This window comes from Erinaceus europaeus, chromosome 4 (genome assembly GCF_950295315.1).
Source record: "Erinaceus europaeus chromosome 4, mEriEur2.1, whole genome shotgun sequence".
NCBI classification, from domain to species: domain Eukaryota; kingdom Metazoa; phylum Chordata; class Mammalia; order Eulipotyphla; family Erinaceidae; genus Erinaceus; species Erinaceus europaeus.
In genome coordinates this window covers 85,143,905-85,171,294 of record NC_080165.1, presented here as the reverse complement: position 1 = coordinate 85,171,294, position 27,390 = coordinate 85,143,905, and the positions used below count along the sequence as shown (strand labels likewise).

At 37.9% G+C, this 27,390-nt stretch overlaps 1 long non-coding RNA gene across 1 annotated transcript in view; it reads left to right on the top strand.

The window, feature by feature from the left end:
* Positions 1 to 25,827, top strand: part of LOC132538298 (uncharacterized) — a 33,331-nt gene extending 7,504 nt beyond the window's left edge. Inside the window, exons 3-4 of the long non-coding RNA XR_009549696.1 lie at positions 12,687 to 12,791; positions 24,866 to 25,827. This is a non-coding gene — a long non-coding RNA (uncharacterized LOC132538298). The remainder of the gene's footprint in view (positions 1 to 12,686; positions 12,792 to 24,865) is intronic.
* Positions 25,828 to 27,390: the final 1,563 nt, after the last annotated feature.

Sequence of the window (27,390 nt, the reverse complement as noted above, 5' to 3'; positions counted from 1 at the left end):
TGCTAGCATCTGGAACCTGGTAGCTGAAAAAGCAATGTGAATGTATACTGTGTATATATATTGTTCTTATGGGAAAAATAACCAGAGTGACTTAAAATATTTTAATATATATTTTTTACCAACTTTGAAATTTGTCTCACTGGACATTTGTTATTGAAGGAAACACAGGCACTGGAATAGAGATTCATGCTGAGTTTAAGTTTGCTTGTCCTTGAAGATTCTGTAGATCTACTTCATACCATATGGTCTCTGAAAATACGATGATATCTAGTGAATATGAAGGGTAGTTCCAAAACAATTTGGCTCATAAAACTGTCAGTCGATTTCATACATCTAATTGAACCATATTCCATCTAAAATAGGGCAATTTATAAAAGTGTCTCTCTGGTTTATTTACATAGCATATTCCCATAAAGCAGCAGGTTTGCAATAAAGCATTTGACACCCCCATGGTATTTTGTGAAAAAAAAAAAAAAAAACACAAAAAAACAATGAGCAATCTGGCACAAGTTAGCACCAGTGTGAAATGGCAGGCTGGAGGAATATCTTAAACAGCAGCAACTTTCAAAACTAAATAGTCATCTTAAGGATTCTGCTGTTAATGCAATTTAAATTACTCACCTGAAATTAATATTCTATGGAGGAGAATAAAGCAATTTAGCGGACCAGATACTTCTCCATCACTTTAGTAGCACTAGGTGGTCATGGACTGCTCCCTGATCTAATATAGTAACACACCAGTTTCTTTTAACATTAAGCACTTATCCATTTTAATCACCTGACTTCCTTAAAAAAAGTAAATCTACTCATTCCCTACAGATGGCTAACAATTTGAGATTTATGTTTTGCTTCATTAAAATTAGGTAAACATGACCTTGACATACTAATTATCACACCTAATAGTCATTTCTATAGAGGACAGTGGAAATCAAAGAACTGTGCTCTTTTGTGAGAATTCTCCAAACAATTCAAGTTCATAGGAGGATGGTTTCTTTATTTTTCCTCCCTCTTTAGCTAGAGGCAGTTTAAAACATGCTACCTTAACTCTTCATACTTGAGTATACTAAAATGTTAAACAAAAACGTATTTATACTGAGCTGCCTTGGTATCTTGAGGAAAGAAGGAAATTGACTAGATTCTTTCTAGATAGGGGAGCAATTTGAGCCTTCTAGGCTTCTAGGTTGTTCAGGGAGGTAAAGAAAGGACTGAATATCAGATTTCAGGCTCAGAGGGAAAAAAAAAACAACTAGTATAGCTACAGGCCCTTTGAAATATAACTAAAATATGCAAATCACATTTCAGGCTCAGAGAAAAATTAATGTATAGCTACTGGTCCTTTGAAATATAACTAAAATATGCCTACTAGCTATCTACAAAATGGAGGAACCCCCCACCCCAACACTTCATCTGCACTATTCCAGCCTTTAGGTCCATGATTGGTCAACAATTTGTTTGGCTTTGTATTTTAACTCTCTTTTCAGCCACCAGGTTCCAGATGCTAGCATGATGCTGCCCAGACTTCCCTGGACAGATGACCCCACCAATATGTCCTGGAGCTCCGCTTCTCCAGAGCCCCACCCTACTAGGGAAAGAGTGAGGCAGGCTGGGAGTTTGGATCATCCAGTCAATGCCCATGTTCAGCGGGGAAGCAATTACAGAAGCTATACCTTCCACCTTCTGCATCCCACAATGACTTTGGGTTCATACTCCCAGAGGGATAAAGAATAGGAAAGTTATCAGGGGAGGGGATCGGATACAAAGATCTGGTGGGAATTACGTGGATTTGTACCCCTCTTATCCTATAGTTTTGTTAATATCTCCTTTTTTTTTTAATAAATAAGAAAATTAAAAAAAAAGAAAGGACAAATGTGTTGACTGTTAACACATTCTGCAGTTATTTACATAACTTTCTTACTGAACCAGGATTAAAAATAAAACAGTCCTTGTTTCAAACTTGTTTTGCAAAAGAAGGTGAACATCAATGTCATGTCTAGTGAATATCCTTGTTAGTGCTTAATTAATATTATTTGCATTTAATTTGAATGAATTTTTCCTTAACATTCCCTACATTATAAAAGATCTATGGTCTCAGGTAGGAAAAAAAGGCTAATAAGCCATTGAGTATTGGTGGCAGTTCTCAACCTTGAATGAACATAATATATAGGAGCTTCTTCTTACCCCTGTGGCCAAGTTATCCCTGCACCAAAATTAAATCAGAATCTCTGAGGGTAAGATCTAGGCATTTAAAACACATTTTAATGTTCTAGATGTGATTAAAATATTGAGAGTCAAGATTGAGAACTGCAGTATAGAAACTTTTGAGGGCAAAATCATCTGTACTAGTATGATTATGAAGAATCTAGCTATCTATTTGATTTTATGATTGCCTTGTAATTTGAAGACAAAAGGCTAACATAATTTATATATGGTTAAAATGACAATTAAAACTTACAGGGCAAGTATTGACTTTTTTTTAGTTCATTTTATTTCTACTGCATAAAGGTTGATAAAGAATTTTCAATAAATGTTTAGTCTGCCCATTTAAGTTTGTTTTGGTGGAAATTGTTTATTGTCCTTTAGAAACCTTATTAATTGGGCATCTAAAATATTTAGGAATAATATTTTTCTCATTTAGTACACTACTGCCTGAGGTGAGTGAATAAAAAAACAACTTCTATAAAACAATACAGAAATATTTCCCCCCAAAGACTATCATGACTGAGTTGAAGAAACTGAATTTAAATAATTTCATTAAAATTAACCCTTGGATTTGGAATGTGAATGTGCTCAAGACTGATCAGTAATTCAGTTATAGGGGGCATTAGTCAACCTGCTTAAGTGAATGAATGAAATGACTGGATAATGTGATTTATAGAACCAACTTTACAGATTAAATATTTTTTTTAGTCATTTAATATTGATTTACAAAATTATAACAGGGGTATAATTCAGCAGCTTTCCTACTACCAGTGTTCTATGTCTGCATTCCCTCCATTGAAAACTGTGGTAATTCTCCCAAGATTACAGATATGGGTTGACTACTATATATAAAGCAATTTTATATTATATATAAAATGTTATGTATATGATTATATGTGTATATATATATACATATATATATATATATGCCCATTTTTTCTATGTTTCTGCCTTTTCTTTATTTCTAAGTCACAGCTACATCTATTACTGTTTCTGAATGTCCTTCCTTTCTTTCCTCTTCTCTCTCGGGGGTCCTGATGGAATAGGGATTCAGAGCCCTCCAGTCATCTTCCTCTATAATCAACAATCCAGTCTCTATAAATTTCTTTATTTCTTTATTGGGGGATTAATGTCAACAGTAAAAACAGTAAAAACAATAATTTGTACATATAACATTTCTCAGTTTTCCATATAACAATACTACCCCCACTAGGTCCTCTGTCATCCTTTTTGGACTTGTATTCTCCCCCCTCCCACCCACCCCAGAATCTTTTACTTTGGTGCAATACACCAACTCCAGTTCAGGTTCTACTTGTGTTTCCTCTCTCTCTCTCTCTCTTTCTCTCTTTTGTTGTTATCGTTGTAGTTATTGTTGTTGTTATTGATGTTGTCATTGTTAGATAGGCCAGAGAGAAATGGAGAGAGGAGGGGAAGCCAGGGAGGGGGAGAGAAAGAGAGACACCTGCAGACCTGCTTCACTGCCTGTGAAGGGACTCTCCTGCAGGTGGGGAGCCGGGGACTTGAACCAGGATCCTTATGCTGGTCCCTGCGCTTCATGCCACGTGCGCTTAACCCATTGCACTACCGCCTGACTCCCGTGTGTTTTCTCTTCTGATCTTGTTTTTCAAGTTCTGCCTGAGAGTGAGATCATCCCATATTTTTTTCTATAATTTTTAAAAATTTATTTCTTTATTGGGGGATTAATGCTTTACAGTTGACAGTAAATATGATAGTTTGTACATGCATAATATTTCCCAGTTTTCCATATAACAATACAACCTCCATTAGGTCCTCTGTCATCATGTTCCAGCAGTTTCTATAATTTACAATGTATTTTTATTCTCTACTGAGAGTCTCTTAGGATATGAAATAGCTATAAAACAGGTTATATGAAAATAATATTTAAACACCAAGTACTTGAATATACTATTTTATTTCACATCATATTATACTTTTGATGAGAAAAAAAAATTCAGGCCAACTTTGAATGAAGTTATGTTATTCGAGAACTTCCTTGCTTTCTTTCATCATCTTCTTCTTTTCCTCCTTCCCCTTCTTCTCCTTCTCCTCCTCCTCCTCCTCTTCTTCCTCCTCCTCCTCCTTCTTCTTCTCCTCCTTCTTCTTCTCTTTCTCCTTCTCCTCTTCCTCCTTCTTCTTCTTTTGCCTCCAGGGTTATCACTGGGGCTCGGTGCCTCCACTAGGAATCCATTGCTCCTGGAGGCCATTTTTCCCATTTTGTTCTCCTTGCTGTTGTTGTTGTTGTTTTGGATAAGACAGAGAGAAATTGAGAGAGGAGGGGAAGACAGAGAGGGGAAGAGAAAGATAGACATCTGCGTAAAGCCTTTGGGGAACCGAGGGCTCGAACCAGGATCCTTACTCTTGTCCTTGCACTTGGCGCCATGTACACTCAATCTATTATGCTACTGCCTGGCCCCAAGCACTTAAGTTTCTTAATAAGATGTTTGGCTGAATGTCACAATTTCTAAGAAATTATCACTGACATTAAGTGAGAACTTAATTGTATTTAATCATAAAAGAGGTGAGTAGAAAATTTTCAGAGTGACAAAAACATTTCAGAAAAAATAGATGAACAAAGACTAAGAGCTTAGTCCTGGTAAACTTTTATTAGGGCATGATTAGGGCATGACAGCCACCTCTCCAGATTCAAAGGAGGTCTCGAAACTTTACATCAGGCTCAACCTGACGCTGTTGACTGGCTACGGAAGAAGGGCAGACGCTAGAAGAAGAAGAAGGGCATGACAGTTATGTATGAAACTTAAAAATCACAAGATTCTACAAAGAAATTGACTAGTAACATGAATGTTTAACTTCAAAGGCATGTTTTAAAACTTTTTTTGTTTTTTAAATTTTATTTATTTATTTATTTATTTATTAGATAGAGACAGACACTGAGAGGGAAGTGGGTGATAGGGAGAGAGACAGAGAGACACTTGTAGCACTGCTTCACCACTCATTAAGCTTTCTCCCTGCAGGGGAGGACCAGTGGTTTGAACCTGGGTCCTTGTGCATTGTAACTTGTGCATTCAACTAGGTGCACCACCACCTGGCCTCTTGTTTTAAAACTTTAAAGAATATTCTAGTTGAAATGTTTTTAGAATTATTTTTCAATAATTTCAATTTACATATGAGCAGCACATCTGGTTGAGCACACAGATTACCATGCACAAGGACTCAGGTTCAAGTCCCAGAGACCTGCAGAGGGGAAGCTTTCTTTCTTTCCTCTATTCTTTCCTCTATGTCTTTCTCTCTTCCTTTCTCTCTTCCCCTTTCCTTTGATTTTCTTTGTCTCTGTCCAAAATATATAGGAATAAATAAGTAATATATATAGATATAGATATATTGTCTAGTGTTTTTATTGAAGGATTTCAGAGATATTTTTTAAAAACTAACATTCATTATGGATCTCTAAATTAAACTTCAAGGTGCAAAATTCTCCCAATTGTTAGACTATTGTCCTGAGGTGTTTCTTTTCTTCCTTCCTTCCTTCCTTCCTTCCTTCCTTCCTTCCTTCCTTCCTTCCTTTCTTTCTTTTTTTCTTTCTCTTTCTTTTTTTTCAAAGAATACCATCAGAACTGTATTCATAAAATGCAATGCTTTATAAATGCTGACTGGAGAAAAAAAATATATTTTTTGAAATAAGAGCAACAAGGGGCCAGGTGGTGGTGCATCTGGTTAAGTGCAAATGTTACCATGTGCAAGGACCCAGGTTTAAGCTCCTGGTCCCCACCTTCAGGGGGAAAGCTTCACAAGTGGTGAAGCAGTGTTGCAATTCTCTCTCTCTCTCTCTCTCCCCCCTCCGTCTCTGTCTCCTTCTGTTTCTCTCTTTTCTATCAAATTAAATAATGCTTTTTTTTTTTTAAAAAAAATGCCTTTCTGAGTGGCAGACCTCTGTTAACAAATATGAGCAACAATAGAGCTATTATACAGACTTGCTTGTTTTAAAACTTTGAAGAATATTCTAGTTGAAATATTTTTATAATTATCTTTCAATAATTTCATTTTATGAGTTCTGTTACACTAGTATTTGGTCACCTGGATGATCAAAATATATTTATATATATTCACCTTCATTTGTAGTTATAAAAAGCTTTGGAATTCTTAGGTGTACACAGTGATAAGAACATATTTTGTTATGTGAATAAAACAAATTTTTGTAAGCATTGTATGGATGAAAATGAGTTGCCTAGAGAAGCTACCATTAGTAAGAGGGTTAGAACTTTCAATTCCATAGGTATGTGAGAGAGGGTCTAGAGAATAAATTAATTGACAATGGACAATAAGATCATCTATCATGACTATACAACTTCTAAGTATACACACACATACATACACAGCAGAAGAGGAGGAGGCTTCAGAGAACTTCTGACTTGCTAAGCATGTGGAGATTTGAGGAGTATGGGTTATCTGGAGAGGGCATGGAAACTGTCAATTCCTTATACCCTGTACATCTCTTCCTTATGGTTGTTTCTAAATTATACCCTTTGAAAATATTATTGATGTAGTAAGTGTATTTCATGTGTTTCCTAATTGGACCTGGAGGCGGTATACTATTAAATTGGTTTATAGCTAATTATTAAAAAGCACAAGTACTAATTTGGGTACCTGAGGTCTAGTGTGAGGTGGTCATAGGGATCTTCATTGTTTAGCTGGTTGTTTAGAAGCAGTTTCTACAGTCTGGGCTTGTAGCTAGCATCTAAAGTGGAGAGCAGCCTTGGTAAATTGAAACCATAGTCTGTGGAATCTAGCACTGTCTCTGCCTAGGTCCAGAGTCAAGCTGAATTGAACTCATTCTCAGATACTGTAGTAGTGTCCAAGAATTGCTACTGATTATCACAGAAATACAAAGACAGTAATGAGATAACACGTCACAGATGTAAAAATGCTGTACATCAAAAAGGACAGAAACAAATGCTGATGAGAATGTGGGCAAAAAGGAACACTTCTATATGGAGTGCAAATTGTTTCAGTCTCTGGAAAACAAATTAGGATATTCCTCGGAACATTATAAGTGGTCCTACCTTATGACCTGACAGTTCTTCTTCTAGGAATTTATACAAAGGAAACAAAAACAAGTAAATGAGGAGGTCAATGTACACATTGATCACAGCAGTATTACTTGCTTTTTATTGGTTTGTTTACTTATTTATTTAATAATGATCAACAAGACTGTAGGATAAGAGGGGTACAATTCCAAACAATTCCCACTACCAGATTTCTGTATCCCATCTCCTCTACTGGAAGCTTTCCTGTTCTTTGTCCTTCTGGGAGCATGGACCAGGATCAGTATGGGGTGGCTTCTGTAATTGCTTCTCTGCTCGACATGGGCATTGACAGGTCAATCCAGACTCCTAGCCTGTTTCTGTCTTTCCCTAGGGTCTGGGGAGGTGGGGTTCCAGAACACATTTGTGAGTTCATCTGTCCAGTGAAGTCAGATTGGAATCAGAGTTGGAAATAGACCTTTGTGGCTGCTTTATTTATTTTTCTTTTTTAAATTTATTTTTTACTTAAGAAAGAATAAATTAACAAAACCATAGGGTGGGAGAGGTACAACTCCACACTATTCCCACCACCCAATCTCCATATCCCATCCCCACCCCGATAGTCTTCCCATTCTCTATCCCTCTGGCAGCATGGACCCAGGGTCATTGTGGGTTGCAGAAGGTAGAAGGTCTGGCTTCTGTAATTGCTTCCCTGGTGAACATGGGAGTTAACTGGTCTGTCCATACTCCCAGTCTGCTTCTCTATTTCCCTAGTAGGGTTGGGTCTGTGGGGAAGTGGAGCTCCAGGACATATTGGTGGGGTCTTCAGTCTAGGGAAGCCTGGCCAGCATCCTAATGGCATCTGGAACCTGGTGGCTGAAAAGAGAGTTAACATACAAAGCCAAACAAATTGTTGAGCAATTTTGGACCCAAAGGTTGGAAAAGTGGAAAGGAAGTGTTGGGGGGCTGTACTCACTGCAAACTCTAGTGTACTTCTGCTTTCAGGTATCTATTTTGTACTAGTTTATGGATACGTGCGAACATATGCCCTCTCTCACAGAACCTGGTCTATATCTAGGTTTTGGGACTTTGTTAGAAAGTGATCCACTGGGGATGGAATTAGAGAATGCTATGAAAGGAAAGGTATCACCTGAATAATGAAGCTGAAGGGTTGTCATTCCACACCTGAAGTCTCTGGACACAGTCTGAGCTGAAGCATGTTGAGGTGGCACTCGTTGCATTGATTAGGTTACGATCGGCAGATGCAATATTTTATTTGATATGGATTGGGAGAGGCATGAGGGAAAGTGGGCCCTATCCTAAGGTTCCAGGACTGGGGGAAATATAGGCTCTATAGTGGAGATGTGAGGTTCCTGCTGTCTTAGGGTTCAAAAAGACAATGGATAGTTAATGTTATCATCACATTATTTGATAATTGGGTTAATTTTGAAAAGTCCTTTTGTTAGGGTTTGCTGTATAGTACCCAGTATCTTGTATATAGCTGTGCCATCGGTTGGTTTTGATCTGCTTGGTCTAGGCTTTTGAGAGAGTCCGCATATCATATACACAGCCTATATATTAAGAAGACTCAGTCTGTGTTTTAAAAACTTCGAGACATACAATTAATTTTCCCCCTCTCATATTAATTAACTAGTGATTTATATGACTACACTTTACTAGGAGTGTACATAAACACCATTCCCACCACCAAAAGACTGTGTCCCATCCCACCCACCCACCCCCACCCCCCCACCGGCCCAGGAAGCTGCATGTCTAGCCCTCACCACAGGGTTTTTACTTTGGTGTCCTACATTCAATTTAGTCAGATCCTGCTTTTAGTTTCCCTTTCAGATCTTCTTTCTCAACTTCTATTGATGAGTAGAATCATCCCATACACATCTTTATCTTTCTGACTTAGCTCACTTAACATGATTCCTTTTAGCTCTGTCCAAGATGGGTCAGAATAGGTGGGTTCATTGTTCTTGATAGCTGTATAGTATTGTGTATGTATAGCACAGCTTTCTCAGCCACTCATCTGTTGTTGGGCACCTGGATTGCTTCCAGGTTTTAGCTATTATGAATTGTGCTTCTATGAACATAGGAGTACATACCTCTTTTTGGTTGGGTGTTATGGAGTCCTTGGGGTATAACCCCAGGAGAGGACTTACTGGATCATATGGAAGGTCCATGTCTTTCCTTGTGAGAGTTTTCCAGACTGCTCTCCACAGAGGCTGGACCAATTTACATTCCCACCAGCAGTGCAGAAGTGTTCCTCTGTCCCCACGGCCCCTCCAGCATTTGTTGCTGCTGTCCTTTTTGATGTATGCCATTCTTTTTGATGTATGCCTCACAGGAGTGAGGTGGTATCTCAATGTTGTCTTAATTTGCATTTCTCTGACAATCAGAGAAGTGACCTAGAGCAGTTTTTCATATGTTTGTTAGCCTTTAGGATCTCCTCTGAGGTGAATGTTTTGTTCATATCCTCTGCCCATTTTTGGATGGGGTCATTTGCTTTTTTGGTGCTAAGTTTGCTGAGCTCTTTATATATTTTGGTGATTAGTTTCTTGTCTGATGTATGGCATGTGGAGATCTTCTCCCATTCTGTGAGGGGTCTCTTTGTTTGTTTAATAGTTTCTTTGGATGTGCAGAAGCTTTCTAATTTGATGTAGTCACATTGGTTTGTTTCTGCTTTAGTCTTTCTTGCAATTGGGTTTATTTCATCAAAGATGTCCATGAGTTGTAGTTGGGAAAGTGTTTCACCAATGTTTTCCTCTAAGTATGTGATTGTTGCTGGTCTAACATCCACGTCTTTGATCCATTTGGAGTTGATTTATGTTTCTGGTGAGATAAAGTGGTTCAATTTCATTCTGCATTTTTCAACCCAGTTTTCCCAGCACCATTTATTGAAGAGAGCCTCCTTCTTCTATTTAATGCTTTGGGCCCCCTTATCAAACATTAGATGTCCATAGGTGTGGGGATTTAGTTCTGGGCTTTCAATTCTGTTCCACTGGTCTGTGTGCCTATTTTTGTTCCAGTACCATGCTGTTTTGATGATGATGGCTTTATAATATAGTTTGAGATCTGGGAATGTGATGCCTCCGTTTCTGTTTCTTTTCCTCAAGATGGTTTTGGCAATTCTAGGTGTTTTCAGGTTCCAGATAAATGATTGTAGTGTTTGTTCTATTCTCTTAACGAAGCCTGGTGGAACTTTGATGGGTATTGCATTAAATTTGTATATGGCTCTGGGGAGAATATTAATTTTGATGATATTTATTCTTCCAATCCATGATCATGGGATGTCTTTCCATTTCTTGGTATTTGTTTCTATTTCCTTGAAAACTGACTCATATACAAGTATACAAGTCTTTCACTTCTTTGGTCAGCTTTATTCCTAGGTATTTTATTGATTTTACTGAAACAGTAAATGGGAGTGATTTCTGAATGTCTTCTTCTTCAGATTTAGTGTTTGCATAAAGAAATGCCACTGATTTTTGTACATTGATTTTGTTGCCTGACACCTTGCTATCTTGCCTAATAACTTCCAGTAGTTTTCTGCTGGATTTTTTAGGTTTTTCTATGTATACTATCATATCATCTGCAAATAGTGAGAGCTTGACTTCTTCCCTTCCAATCTATATTCCTTTGATTTCTTTCTCTTGCCTGACTGCTATGGCAGGAACTTCCAATACTATGTTGAAGAGTAATGGTGATAATGGACAGCCCTGTCTAGTTCCCAATCTGAGGGGTAATGCTTTCAGCTTCTGTCCATTGAGTATGATGTTGCCTATGTGGCTGCTTTACTTCTGTTTGCATCCTTTTTCTTTAATACCTTGACTATTGGCCTCTGCACTGCTTATCTACCTCATTTAAACCTAACAACCTTACTTGAATGTCATTTCTTTATGGGGACTTCTCTTGTGCCTTGTCTTTCATCATACCCATTTATTTTCTTTTAGAACTTTGTATACTTTATTAATTGTATGTTTGCTTGTTTAATGCTTATCTCCCCTACTGACTAGTATGTTATGTAATAATAGTGGTCTTATTTGTTTTGTTCACTGTACAGTAAGCAGAATGTGAGAGAGTGCTTAGCACAACCAACTGTTTGAATGAAGTAATGAGAATATTTACAGAAGTAGGAACAGGAGATGCAGTCTTCCCCTCCCCCCATTCTTGCATGACTCACGGCTGTCCTATAAGATATTTACTTCTATTTAATTGATGGATTCATATTCTCTTCTATCTCTTTGTTGCTAAGTTTCCTTTTTTCTACCCAGATTATAAAAAATATCGCTGTTCTGGTTTCTAATGTCCATCTCTGTTTCTATTGTCTTAACTCCTGTTGTTCATCTTTCTATTTGTTCTCTTTCCTATCTGTTGAATAATGTGTCATTATGGAAATCACAGAAATTTAATATCATCAAAATTATACCATATTGTTTTATTCTGATGAAATGGGTAAGAGACATTGGCAATGTACTTAGTGCCTAGAGTGATCCTTCTCAGACCTTAATGTCTAAGATTTGCATGAGGAGCTTATTTAAAGATACCCATGCTTTAAGACTATGTCCAAAATGTTCAATAGATGTGAATTGGGGTCCAGGAATCTGAAGGTGACAGAATTCTCTGGAATGGTGTGCAATGATAAGATTTGTTAAAATTCAAAAGTGGAACTCCTCTCAGAGTTTAAATTTACATTTATATTTTTTCTTTAAATATATTGATGCATATTTATTTTGTACAATGTATTGTTGAATGGCTGATTTAGTTTGTGTAACTGCAAAAAGTGTCTCCTAAATTCTAATCATTTTATATTAATCAATCAAATAAATTTAGCTAAAATAACTAACTCATTTAGGTTATTCAAAAAATGAGATAATAAAGTAATATATTTTATTTAAAATTTTATTAACTCCTGGTTATGGAGATTAGCATCTAAGCTATACTTAATAAATCACATTCTTTAATACAAATACAGTTTTGGATTTATTTATTAGTGATTTAGTAGTCATTTCCAGGATCATAACAGGAGTATAGTTCCACACCACACCCACCACAAAGGTTCTGTGCTATCCTATCCCCACCTCTAAAGATAATCATAGTTCCCCCAAGGTATTAGAGACTGGTTGAAAAATTTTCCCCTTCTTTTCTATTGCAAGGTCATACGTTTTAATTCAAATCTACATCTTCATAAAAGATCATAATTTAGTGTATAAAATGAGTGTAGTTATCACTGATTTGTATATATTTTAGATTGGCATTTTGATTGTTATTCTAGAAATTATATGTGACTGTGTCATTGTTTTGGATTAGAGATTATATGCTAGTTATGTATCTATCTGTGAATGTACATATTGTATAACAGGATCTCAAGTACAGACAAATGAACAAATCCTCTTCCTTTAAAGTTCAAGAGATGGGTAGAAACATGGATTTTTTTTATTGACAGGCATATTTACCCTTTTTGATTTTCTCCTAATTCTACAGTATCTCCAGGCTGATAGTACAGGATATGCAGATTTTACCTTTGGATGGGAGAACATGGATCACAGCTGTTTTGATAGAGTTGTATGGAGCTGGTGAATAAGGAAGGTAAGAAAGGTTTTTGTGGTGTTGAAATACTATTATCTGCTTATTTTAACCACATGTACTTATTTTGAGATATTTTTCCTTCATGGATATTTAACTTTTCCTTTTTATTTGTCTTTCTTGTGAAAATTTTTTTTGCCAGTGAAGTTTTGATAAATATGTTAAAATGGATCTTGATTTAATATTGTATATTGTATCTGATATATGCTTGACTTTTAACTTTTGTTGTTATTGCCACTATATTATTTAATAGTAGGTTACTTTTTGTTCTGAAAACGAATTGTTTTTGTACAGATCTGCTTTATGAAGTTGGGTTGTAATTCACAAACCATATATGAATGATAGAATTGCAGGCTTATCCTTAGAGAACAAAATCATTTAGTGGTCCAGGAGGTGGCACAGTGGATGAAGCATTAGATTCTCAAGCATGAGGTCCTGAGTTCAATCCCCAGCAGCACATGTACCGGAGTGATGTCTGGTTCTTTCTCTTTCCATCTATCTTCATGAATAAATGAATACAATCTTTTTTAAAAAAGAAAACAAAATTATTTATATATAGGGAAGAAATGATTGAAGCAAATTAAAAGCATGAATCTTAAGTGTATCCAATGGTTCAGCTATTTTCATGGTAAGTAGAAAAAGATCTCTGTTCTGTTTTCTCCAATTTCTTGTTGATTTCTTTGAAAACATAACAGTGCCATTATTTTTACTTAAGGTGACAATTTATGTAAGTTATTTCCTTTATCATCAGATGACTGTGATAAATTTAGTCCCATTGATTAGTTACACTAAAAATGTTTTATTAATTACCATAGAGTATGATAAGACAGGTGTTGTGTGCTGCCCTAAAAGTCTGCCCCCCCAAATTAATTTGTTAAAAACTCTAGAATGGTGACTTTAAATACTGGGTACTATTTTTTTTTCATATGCAGTGTAATCATTCTGTGTAAGAAGGAAAGGACTCTTAACTTTCTAAGTTTTAATATAAAAAGCAGGTACTCTGTAAATATTTATTTTATAATGTTACATGTCTGCTGAGAACTGTTACACTAAAGAAGTACTTAATTTTATATATTGACTTAAGATATAGCTTTAAAATAGCTATAATTTATTGATTTCTTACTTCTGGACAAGCAATTCACATAAAATCTTTGTACTTTTTCCCTTTTGTATATTTCTTTTCTTCCTTCCTTTCTTTCTTTCTCTCTATTTTTTCTATTGTTTTTGCTTATGATTTTTTTTAATCTCATTTTGTCTTATCATAGCTAAGATTCTAAAGATGTTTTCCAGTTAGACTTTTTGCAGTGTTGATTCTGATCTTTGTTGCTTCTAAGAATTCATTTTAAATTCAATGACTACAGTTTTATGTCCTTAACATCGAAATCTCATTGAACTCTGCTTCCTTTAGGGAGATAGTGTTTCAGTTTAGAGTATGGTTTCCTCTCTTTTTGCAGTTATTCAGTTTTTTTCTTTTTTAATTGAAAACTAAGGGGACATTTCTTTCTTTCTTGTGGTATATTTATCTTTTGTTTTATGCTATCCAATAATTCTATCTGTCTTTTGTTTTTGCTTTCATTTTTTTAAAGAGGTATACCTAAGGCAAACATAATCCCCAAAAGGTCAATAGTAATACAATACAGTGATATCTCAAGTCCAGACCAAGAAAGAGATGCATTTAATCTTTGTCTCAGAAAATAGGGAGTTCAGATTTGTTTTTATTTCACTGACTATCCATCTTAATATATTAATTTCCTACAAGGTCAATACTTTTTTCCCCTTGTTATCAGTGTTTACCTCTATGGACTAAACATTTTTTTAAAGATAGAGATAAAGGGGAGAGAAAGAGAGACAGAAAGAAAAATGGCAGGAGAGAGGAGAGTGAACAAGGCATTGAAGCTTCCTCCAATGTGGTTGAGTTTGGACTGGAACCTGGGTTATGAGCATGGAAAAGCAGGTGCATTATCCAGGTGAACCTGAGATTATGCCTTGAGAATCTCCAAAGACTAATGGTTTAGAAGTGTGTATAGATTCCAACACTGAAGAAGGCAGAATATATTATATTATTATGATAAATCCATGGCTCTAGTGTATACCTGGTGTCACTATACTGTGTATTTAAGAAAGAAATATACTTGTACATGAGAACTAAGTTCTAAATTTTAGTAATATTACTTAGTAATTTCAGCAACTGATTACTATCTTGTATTATTATTATTATTATTATTATTTATTTCTCCCAGGGTTATCACTATGAATCCATTGCTCCTGGAGGCTATTTTTCCCATTTTGTTGCCCTTGTTGTTTATCATTGTTGTTGTGATTGTTATTGTTGTCATTGTTGGATAGGACAGAGAGAAACTGAGAGAGGAGGGGAAGACAGGGGGGAGAGAAAGACAGACACCTGCAGACCCTGCTTCACTGCTCCTAAAATGACCTCCCTGCAAGTGGGGAGCTAGGGGCTCGAACTGGAATCTTTAAGCCGGTCCTTGAGCTTTGCACCATGTGAACTTAACCCTCTGTGCTACAGCCCACAACCTTTATTTTATTATTATATCATACAAAGATCCCTTCTTTTACTATTTGTTTTTTGTACTTTTCATCTTCTATGTAGAATTATTATTCTGCTTTGAATATGTATTTTTAAATTTTTATTATTGGATAGAGACAGAGAGAAATTGAGAAAGGAGGGGAGAGATAAAGAGGGAAAGAGTCAGAGAGATACCTGCCACCCTGCTTCACCACTCATGAAGCTTTCCCCCCACAGGTGGGGTCTGGGAGCTCGCACTTAGGTCCTTGAGCACTACAGTGCACTCAACCAGGTGCACCACCACCTGGCCCCTGCTTTGAATATTTTTATATGCTTTTAAAAATAATTCATTTTTTACCAGAGCATTGCTCAGCTCTGGTTTATGGAGGTTTGAGTCAGAGACCTTGGGATTAAACCTGGGACCTTGGAACCTCAGGCATGAAAACTGTTTGAAAAAAAAAAAGAAAGAAAGTAAATATGGGATGATCTCAATCACAGGCAGAAAATGAAAAACAAGATCAGAACACTAAACAGAATTTGGAGTGGAGTTGGTGTATTGCACCAAAGCAAAAGGCGTTGGGGTGGGGGTGGGGGGTTCAAGTCCTGGAACAGGATAGCAGAGGACATAGTGGGGGTTGTATTGTTGTGTGGAAAACTGAGAAATGTTATACATGTACACACAATTTTATTTATTATAGAATATAAAATATTAATCCTCCAATAAAGAAATTAAAAATAAGAAAAAAAGAAAACTGTTTGCATAACCATTATGCAATTTCTCCCACAACCAATTGACTTTTGTAGTTCTATGTTTCAATCTTTTTCTATCCGTTTTTTTTTTCATTGAACTGTTAATTTTTTCTTTTGGTAGCTGTGCTTTACAAGGTGAGGTTAAATTTGTTCAGTCTCTGGCTTGTGATTTTTGTAGGAGGCAGTGGATGGATAGAGGAGAGGAAGGGTGAATCTGCTCTACTCTGGGGGTCTGATGGGGAAGTAATTAGTAATTATATTGGCCTCAAGAAAAGAAATAAACAAAACTAATAAAGTCAGAGATCCCTTGCAATATATCTAAAATAGGCTTCCTAGCTTTTTCACACACAAAGACTCTTAGTTCCATTTGTCTATTTTTTTTAATAAAAAGGAAACACTGACAAAACTATAGGATAAGAAAGGTACAACTCCATACAATTCCTACCACCATTGTGGGATGCAGAAGGTGGAAGGTCTGGCGTCTGTAATTGCTTCCCCACTGAACATGGGTGTTGACTGGTCAATCCATACTCCCAGCCTGCCTCTCTCTTTCCCTAGTAGGGTGGGACTCTGGGGAAGCAGAGCTCCAGGACTCATTGGTGGGATTGTCTGTGCAAGGAAGTCTGGTTGGCATCCTGCAAGCATCTGGAAGCTGGTGGCTAAAAAGAGAGTTACCATACGAAGCCACATACAAAGTTATAAATTTAAAGGCTGGAATAGTGCAGATGAAGAGTTGTGGGGTGTCCATTCTGTGGATAGCTAGTAGGCATATTTTATATTCCAAAAGAGCCTTTGGCTATACTATTTTTTTTTCCTTGAGCCTGAAATCTGATATACAGATGGATCTAAGTTATTGTCTGGGGAGATGATGTCATGGCTGGAAAAGGAACAGAAAGCTGGATCAGGGAAGAGAGTAGCTCCCTAATATGGGAAAGGGGTATAAATATTGTTGATTGTAAACCCCATCTATTTGATTTGGTCTGGGGCACATATTCAGCTTAGGAGCCCATGTGACCTCTGCAGCCCTGTAGATCTGATCTCATATTCTGTGATCATGAGTAGGAACATTCCAAGCTGCCCCAATTCCAAGCTGTGCCTCAGGTGGAACATAGTGTATGTTGTCCATCCTCCCTTTGGAGGATGGAACATTCTCTACCATTGTTGATCCAAGTTGAGGGCAAGATCCTACGGGGGGGCCCACAAAGGGGTCTATTTTATTGTTCCTGATAGAGGTGCTTCTCTCAATTCATTCCAAATGATATTGCATCTGCTGATCCCAAGCTAATCAATGCAATGAGTACCGCCTCAGCATGCTTCACTTCAGACTATGCCCAGAGATGTCAGGCATGGAATGCCAACCCTTCATCTTCATTACTCAGGTGAAACCTTTCCTTTCACAGGATTCTCTAAATCCATTCCATGTGGTTCACTTCCTAACAAAGTCACAAAACATAGATATAGACCAAGTTCCGTGAGATAGAGCATATGTCCCATGTATCCATAAATTAGGGCAGAATATATACCTGAAAGCAAAAGTACACAATAATCTGCAGTGAATCAGTATAAAGTTCATATTGAATTAGTATCTAGTTAGACTTAGATACCCTCCTCAAGTACTTCCTGTTACGGTTATTTCACTCACTCCAAAGCTAACCTTATCAAAACAAGGACTGAAAAAGCTGAATAAGGGCAAGAGACTGGCATACTTTAATGATGACTCTTTAGTCACTATCAGGCCACCCCATCAGCTGGGGCCCTATTCAGAGAGTCCTGAGCTTCCCGAACAGACATGATGGGCCTAGACCTCAAATAAATCATCCATCTGCCTAGTCTTACCTTAGGTTTCTATTTATTAAACAAATTCTCCTGCTTTATATCATATCACTTTTCAGCCACCAAGTTGCAGATGCTACCATGACACCATCTTGACTTCCCTGGGCAGACAATCTCACCAGTGTGTCCTGACACCCCACCTCCCCAGAGCCCTATCCCACTAGGGAAAGATAGAAATAGGCAAAGATATGGGTCCACCTGCCAGTGTCTATGTTCAGTGTAGAAGCAGTTACAGAAGCCAGACCTTCCACTTTCTGCACCCCATAAAAATTTTTGGTCTGACAGTGGGGAAGATGGTGGACTGAGAAACTTCTAACAGCGTGTTCTCTAATCACATCTTCTAGAAATGGTAGGATTTTCTGCCTTTAGCAGGCCTGTCAATAAGGGGTGACACCAAAGAGGTGATTGTAATTTAATTTGGGTTAAGAATTAGAGTAAAGGTGACATGGACTAGCGGGGCTCCAGACTTCCCAGGTGGCGACGGGCAAGGCGAGTGCGCCCGGCATTGTCCTCCACCCGGGAAGGTGGCTCCTCTGCTGGTTGCAGAGCATTGCTGGGCAGCCGGCAGAGGACCCGGAGAGAGCACTTTAGCTCGGGGGCTTTCTCTTGGGAGTCTCCAAAGACCACCGGGACCCTGAGGGCGGATCCAAAGACTTCTTGAGTATAGCTCTCATTGGATCAAAGGACTTGGAGCTAGTTTTCATTTTCGAGAAATCCTTTAAAAAAGTCTGGAGGGGGGGGGGTTTCCCGGAAGATGGCTGATGGAGAAGCTGCTAGCCACTGAGCTCCGAACACACTCCCCTGGAAACAATAGGATTTTCTGCCTTTAGCAGGCCAGCCAATAAGGTGTCCTTAGACACCAAGGAGGTGACTATAACTTAATTTGGGTTAAGAATTAGAATAGGGAAAAAAATTCTTTTTTTCTTCCTTTTAATTTTCAAGCATACATCCTTCCCACCACCCCCCCCCCCATAAACAATCCCTGGGACCAGCTCCTAGCAGGATACCCCATCCCACCAAACAGGGTATTTTTTTTTTTTGAATTCACTGATACACATTTGGGAAGTTCCTTGCACTGCTCTTTAATTACAACTCTTTTTCTTATCTTCTCCCTTTTCTTTCTCTTATCTCTCTCTCTCTCTCTTTTTTTTAATCTTGTCATACACTTCTTCTTCTTTGCCTTTCTGAATTTGTGAATTACTTTGGGGAAGAAATCTGACTCAGAGTGGACTCTCTATGTGTGTATCTCTGCTCTGGTTCCCTTTCCCCTCTTGTTATCCCTAGAATATACACTGGATAGTAGATTTACATAACTGTCTATTCTTGCTATCCTCTCTTTCTTTTCTCTTTCTTCACTGGGATTTGGTTACTATTTTTTCACGGACTGGAGAAATTGTTTGGCTAACTGGTAACGATTAAACTACTTCAATACTTACTTCAGTTGCTACTGTAATTCCTGAGGTTGGTGAGTGCAATTGTCATAAAGGTATTTAGTACAGTGTTACTTGTACTCAAGACACAACAACTGAGGAACAACAGAGCATAAAAAAAAGAAACACATAAATAAAAAAATGGGTAGATTAAAAACAAATAAAACTGCTACCCCAATGAATGAAGACAAGAGCCCAGAAGAAACTACAAATCAGTCAGAAGTAACCATAGATAAGAAAAGTATGCAAGCAATAATAAACTTATTAATCACAGAAATGAAAACAACATTGGAGGAAAGGAATGGCAATATTAGGGAAACAACAGTTGAGACCCCCAAGGAAAATACTGATTATCTTGAGGCAATAAGAGGACTGAAAACTGAAATAGCTGTAATGAAGAAAGAAGCTGAGGCAAGGGAAATCAGACTAACAGAAGCAGAAAACAGAATTAGTCAGACAGAGGATGAGTTAGAGAAAACTAAGAAAGAGGTGAAAGAGCTTAAAAAGAGATTGAGAGACACTGAAAACAACAACAGTGACATATGGGATGATATCAAAAGAAGTAACATTCGTATAATTGGCCTGCCAGAGGAAGAAAGAGAGGAAGGGGAAGCAAACATTCTAGAGGAAATAATACAAGAAAACTTCCCAGACCTGAATAACAGAAAGGATATCAAGGTTCAAGAGGCCCAGAGAGTCCCAAACAGAATCAACCCAGACCTGAAGACACCAAGACACATCATAGTCACAATGAGAAGAAGTAAGGATAAAGAAAAGATCCTAAAGGCTGCAAGAGAGAAACAAAAAGTCACATACAAGGGAAAACCCATAAGATTATCTGCAGATTTCTCCACTCAAACTCTAAAAGCCAGAAGGAAGTGGAAAGATATCTATCGAGCCCTGAATGAAAAAGGGTTTCAACCAAGGATAATATATCCTCCTAGACTTTCATTCAAGCTAGATGGAGGGATCAAAACCTTCTTAGACAAACAACAGTTAAAGGAGGCAACCATCACCAAGTCGGCCCTGAAAGAGGTACTAAAAGACCTCTTATAAACAAGAACATCACTATAATACTTGCAGTATATCAGAGTAAACAAATTGTTTTTTAGAACAATGGCACTACAATACATTAAATCCATAATATCAATAAATGTCAATGGCTTAAACTCACCCATCAAAAGGCACAGGGTGGGGGGAAGGATCAGAAAACATAACCCAACCATATGCTGATTGCAAGAATCCCATCTGTCACTCACAACAAGATAAAAACAGACTTAAAGTGAAAGGATGGAAAACTATCATACAGGCTAACGGTCCACAAAAAAGGGCAGGAACAGCCATTCTCATCTCAGACACGATAGATTTTAAATTAAATAAAGTAATAAAAGATAGGCAAGGACATTACATAATGATTAGAGGATCAATCAGCCAAGAAGACTTAACAATTATTAACATCTATGCACCCAACGAGGGACCATCTAAATACATTTAAGCATCTACTGAAAGAATTTCAAAAATACATCAATAGTAATACAATAATAGTGGGAGACTTCAGTACCCCACTCTCACACTTAGACAGATCAACAAAGCAGAGAACCAATAAAGATACAAGAGAATTGAATGAAGAGATTGACAGACTTGACCTCTTGGACATTTTCAGACTCCTCCACCCCAGAAAACTGGAATACACCTTCTTTTCAAATCCACATAACACATACTCAAGGATAGACCACATGTTAGGCCACAAAGACAGCATCAATAAATTCAAGAGCATTGAAATCATCGCAAGTATCTTCTCAGACCACAGTGGAGTAAAAATAACATTTAACAACAAATGGAAAATTATTAAAAGACATAGAATTTGGAAAGTAAACAACGTGCTCCTTCAGAACCACTGGGTCAGAGACTCACTCAAACAGGACATTCAAATGTTCCTGGAAACTAATGAAAATGAAGACACAACCTATCAAAATATTTGGGACACAGCTAAAGCAGTACTGAGAGGGAAACTTATAGCCATACAATCACATATTAAACACCAAGAAGAAGCCCAAATGAACGACCTTACTGCACACCTCAAGGACTTAGAGGAAGAGGAACAAAGGAACCCTAAAGCAACCAGAAGGACAGAAATCACTAAAGTTAGAGCAGAAATAAACAACATCAAAAATAAAAGAACCATACAAAAGATCAATGAAGCCAAATGTTGGTTCTTTGAAATATTAAACAAAATTGACAAACCCCTAGCCAGACTCGCCAAACAAAAAGAGAGAAGACTCAAATTAATAGAATTGTAAACGATGCAGGAGATATCACAACTGACACCACAGAAATCCAGAGAATCCTGCGAAACTTCTATAAAGAACTATATGCCACCAAGCTAGAGAATCTGGAAGAAATGGAACAATTCCTAGAAACCTATATACTTCCAAAACTGAACCAAGAAGAACTATAAAATCTAAATGCACCAATCACAGACAAAGAAATTGAAACCGTTATTAAGAATCTCCCCAACTGCCAGATGGCTTCACAAACGAATTCTACAAAACTTTCAGGAAACAGTTAATACCCATACTTCTTAAGCTATTCCATAAGATTGAAGAAACAGGAATACTCCCTTCCACCTTTTATGAAGCCAAAATCACTCTGATACCAAAAGCTGATAGGGACAGAACAAAAAAGGAAAACTACAGACCAATATCTCTGATGAACATAGATGCCAAAATATTAAACAAGATCTTGGCCAACCAGAAACAGCAACACATCAAAAAGATTGTTTATCATGACCAAGTGGGGTTCATCTCAGGAATGCAAGGCTGGTTCAACATCCGTAAGTCAATCAATGTCATTCACCACATCAATAAAAGCAAAGCCAAAAACCACATGATTATCTTGATAGATGCAGAGAAAGCCTTTGACAAAATCCAACACCCATTCATGCTCAAAACTCTACAAAAAATGGGAATAGATGGGAAATTCCTCAAGATAGTGGAGTCTATATATAGCAAACCTACAGCCAACATCATACTCAATGGACAGAAGCTGAAAGCATTCCCCCTCAGATCGGGGACTAGACAGGGCTGTGCACTGTCACCATTACTCTTCATCATAGTATTGGAAGTTCTTGCCATAGCAATCAGGCAAGAGAAAGAAATCAAAGGGATACAGATTGGAAGGGAAGAAGTCAAGCTCTCACTATTTGCAGATGACATGATAGTATACATAGAAAGACCTAAAGAATCCAGTAGAAAATTACTGGAAGTTGTTAGGCAATATAGCAAGGTATCAGGCTACAAAATCAATGTACAAAAATCAGTGGCATTTCTTTATGCAAACACTAAATCTGAAGAAGAAGACATCCAGAAATCACTCCCATTCACTGTTTCAGCAAAATCAATCAAATACCTAGGAATAAAGTTGACCAAAGAAGTGAAAGACTTGTATACTGAAAACTATGAGTCGCTACTCAAGGAGATAGAAACTGATACCAAGAAATGGAAAGATATCCCATGCTCATGGATTGGAAGAATAAATATCATCAAAATGAATATTCTCCCCAGAGCCATATACAAATTTAATGTGATACCCATCAAAGTTCCACCAAGCTTCTTTAAGAGAACAGAAGAAACACTACAATAATTTATCTGGAACCTGAAAACACCTAGAATTGCCAAAACCATCTTAAGGAAAAGAAACAGAAATGGAGGCATCACACTCCCAGACCTTAAACTATATTATAAAGCCATCATCATCAAAACAGCATGGTACTGGAACAAAAATAGGCACACAGATCAGTGGAACAGAATTGAAAGCCCAGAAGTAAATCCCAACACCTATGGGCATCTAATCTTTGATAAGTGGGCCCAAAGGATTAAATGGACAAAGGAGGCTCTCTTCAATAAATGGTGCTGGGAAAACTGGGTTGAAACATGCAGAAGAATGAAATTGAACCACTTTATCTCACCAGAAACAAAAACCAACTCCAAATGGATCAAAGACCTAGATGTCAGACCAGAAACAATCAAATACTTAGAGGTAAACATTGGTAAAACACTTTCCCACCTACACCTCAAGGACATCTTTGATGAATCAAACCCAACTGCAAGGAAGACTAAAGCAGAAACAAACCAATGGGACTACTTCAAATTGAAAAGCTTCTGCACATCCAAAGAAACTATTAAACAAACAAAGAGACCCCTCACAGAATGGGAGAAGATCTTCACATGCCATACATCATACAAGAAACTAATCACCAAAATATATAAAGAGCTCAGCAAACTTAGCCACAAAAAAGCAAATGACCCCATCCAAAAATGGGCAGAGGAAATGAACAAAACATTCACCACAGAGGAGATCCAAAAGGCTAACAAACATATGAAAAACTGCTCTAGGTCACTGATTGTCAGAGAAATGCAAATTAAGACAACACTAAGATACCACCTCACTCCTGTAAGAATGGCATACATCAAAAAGGACAGCAGCAACAAATGCTGGAGAGGATGTGGGGACAGAGGAACCCTTTTACATTGTTGGTGGGAATGTATATTGGTACAGCTTCTGTGTAGAGCAGTCTGGAAAACTCTCACAAGGCTAGACATGGACCTTCCATATGACCCAGTAATTCCTCTCCTGGGGTTATACCCCAAGGACTCCATAACACCCAACCAAAAAGAGGTACTCCTATGTTCATAGCAGCACAATTCATAATAGCTAAAACCTGGAAGCAACCCAGGTGCCCAACAACAGATGAGTGGCTGAGAAATATATACACATAATATATACACAATGGAATACTATGCAGCTATCAAAAACAATGAACCCACCTTCTCTGACCCATCTTGGACAGAGCTAGAAGGAATTATGTTAAGTGAACTAAGTCAGAAAGATAAAGATGAGTATGGGATGATCCCACTCATCAACAGAAGCTGACTAAGAAGATCTGAAAGGGAAACTAAAAGCAGGACCTGATCAAATTGTAAGTAGGGCACCAAAGTAAAAACCCAGTGGTGAGGGGTAGACATGCAGCTTCCTGGGCCAGTGGGGGGTGGGAGTGGGCAGGAGGGATGGGTCACAGTCCTTTGTTGGTGGGAATGGTGTTTATGTACACTCCTAGCAAAATGTAGATATATAAATCAGTAGTTAATATGAGAGGGGGAAATCAATTGTATGTCTCAAAGTTTTTCAAAAGACAAACTGAATCTTTTTAATATATAGGCTGTGTATTTGATATGTGGACTCTCTCAAAAGCCTAGACCAAGTAGATTAGAAGCATCCAATAGCACAGCTATATACAAGATACTGGATACTGTACAGCAAACCATAACAAAGGGACTTTTCAAAGTTAAACCAATTAACAAATAATCTGATGATAATATTAACTATCGATTGTCTTTTTGAACCCTGGGACAGCAGGAACCTCACATCTTCACTATAGAGCCCCTACTTCCCCCAGTCCTGGAACCCTTGGATAGGGCCCACTTTTCCGTATGCATCTCCCAATCCAAACCAAATAATATTTCATCCGCTGATCACAGCCTAACCAAAGCAACGATTGCCACGTCAACATGCTTCACCTCAGACTGTGTCCAGAGATTTCACGTGTGGAATGACAACCCTTCAGCTTCATTACTCGGGTGAGACCTTTCCTTTTATAGTACACTCTAATTTCATCTCAGGTGGTTCACTTTCTAACAAAGTCCCATAACCCAGATATACACCAGTTTCTGTGGGAGAGAGCTTATGTGCACACGTATCCATAGACTACTACAAGATATATGCCTGAAAGCAGAAGTACAAGATATATGCCTAAAGCAGAAGTAGAGTTTGCAGTGAGTACCTCCCTAACACTTCCTCTCCACTATTCCAAGCTTGGGATCCATGATTGCTCAACAAATTGTTTGGCTTCATATGTTAACTCTCTTTTCGATCACCAGGTTCCAGATGCCACCAGGATGCTGGCTAGGCTTCCCTGGATTGAAGACCCCACCAATGTGTCCTGGAGCTCAGCTTCTCCAGAGACACACCTTACTAGGGAAAGAGAGAGGCAGACTGGGAGTGTGGACTGACCAGTCGACGCCCATGTTCAGCGGGGAAGCAACTGCAGAGGCCAGACCTTCTACCTTCTGCAACCCTCAATGACCCTGGGTCCATGCGCCCAGAGGGCTAGAGAATGGGAGGGCTATCATGGGAGGGAGTGGGTTATGGGGATTGGGTGGTGGGAATTGTGTGGAGTTGTATCCCTCCTACCTTATGTTTTTGTTCATTGATCCTTTCTTAAATAAAAAATTAAAAAAAACAACAACAACAACAACAAAATTTTTGGTCCATACTCCCAGAGGGATACAGAATAGGGAAATTTGTGACTATGCAGTGGCACACCTGGCTAAACACTCACATTACAGTGTGCAAGAACCCAGATTCAAGCCCCTAGTCCCCACCTGCAGGAGGAAAGCTTCACAAGCAGTGAAACAGTGCTGCAAGTGTCTCTTTCTCTCTCTATTTCCCCCTCCACTCTCAGTGTCTCCCTGTCTTTACTTAGTAATAAAATAAATAAATACAATTAAAATATACACACATACATAAACAAAGAATAGGGGAACTTCTAATGTTGAGGATATGGAACTTTGTGGGGATTATATGGAATTGTGCCCCTCTTATCCTACCATCTTTTAATCACTAATAAAAAAAAAAAAAGAAGAGAAAGAAACAATTCTTCTCATTTTTTCTGAACTTCACAGTCCTGGCATTAAACATGTCTTTTTTTTTAATTGGTATTATAAGTTGCTATGGACCACTCAGGTGGGGGAGCAGCAGGAGTTGTCAGGGTCTGCTGAAGAGAGCCCCAGGTGGGTCAGGAGTCGGCTTGAGGGAGAACAGATAGACACCACACTCTATTGGAGGGTGAATCTGAACTCAATGTTTGTTAGACAGGCAAGCATTTATATACATTTTTTTTTTTTTTTTAGCATTTACATGATATTTTGAAAGCAGGAATCTGGAGCAGAAAGTAAAGCATTTCTGATAATTGTGGTTATTTCAAGGGAGTGTCAAGCCCTGTGGGAGTAACCTGTAATGCATTCATGAGTAGGAGCTCTCTGTAAAAATTTAACTTTCTCCATTGTGAAAATCTAACTCCCTCCTTAATCATGGGGAGGCAGCATAAGCTAAGGCTTTGGCTTCTAAGGGGGGCAACATATGATTGAGAAATCTTCTTAAAAGTGTATGTATGTCTTCTATTCCTGATACCTCTTTTGGCTCATTACTTTTAAATATATTTACTAATTTTAATTTGTCTACATTAGGGACTCTAGATCTACTGCAGTCTCTGTACCTGGTGTGCCACAAATGTGTCAATTGGGTATATTATTTATAATGTGTTCTGAGAGGAAGCAAACACCGAGGAGGTCTGCTTCTTGCTAATCTCTCTAAAAAAGGACAAACTATACCAGGATATATGAGTGGCATTAATACTAACTTTTCTGTCACCCTGTATGTAGGCACCAGTATAGTGCAAAGGGCAGTCAGTGGGCTTAGGTAAATATTTGCGGTAAAGATAGGGAGGAAATCACAGTCTACCACCCATGGGGTAAGCTGGCCCCCACTTGGTCATAACTATAGGTGCTGGTCTGCAGTAGGACCCTCTGTGAGTTTTTCTAACTTGTTGAACTCTGGGTTTTTCTTCAGTTTCTATTTCTTGAAAATGTGAGTCATCAGGGACTGTATCCCAGGCTGGGCGTCTGGGAATTAGTGATTGAGTATCCTGGTCATTTGTTATTATCTATAGATCAGGGGAGCTTATTCCCACCTGTTCCCACCAAACATAAGTCTCATTGTGATCATAAGAATATTAAATTGTAATCTAAATTTGATTGGCATGCCATGTCCTGTTTCCAGAATCACTCTTCCTTGAAGATGTGGTTCCCAGGTGTCAACTTTGTCAGACCCTTCATTTCTGGTTTGATGGGGCTGTGACAATCAATCTTATATATTTTCTGATGGGAATTATGTACCCCTTTTTCATCAGAAAAAAAAATCTGAATTTTTCAGATTAGGAGCCTAT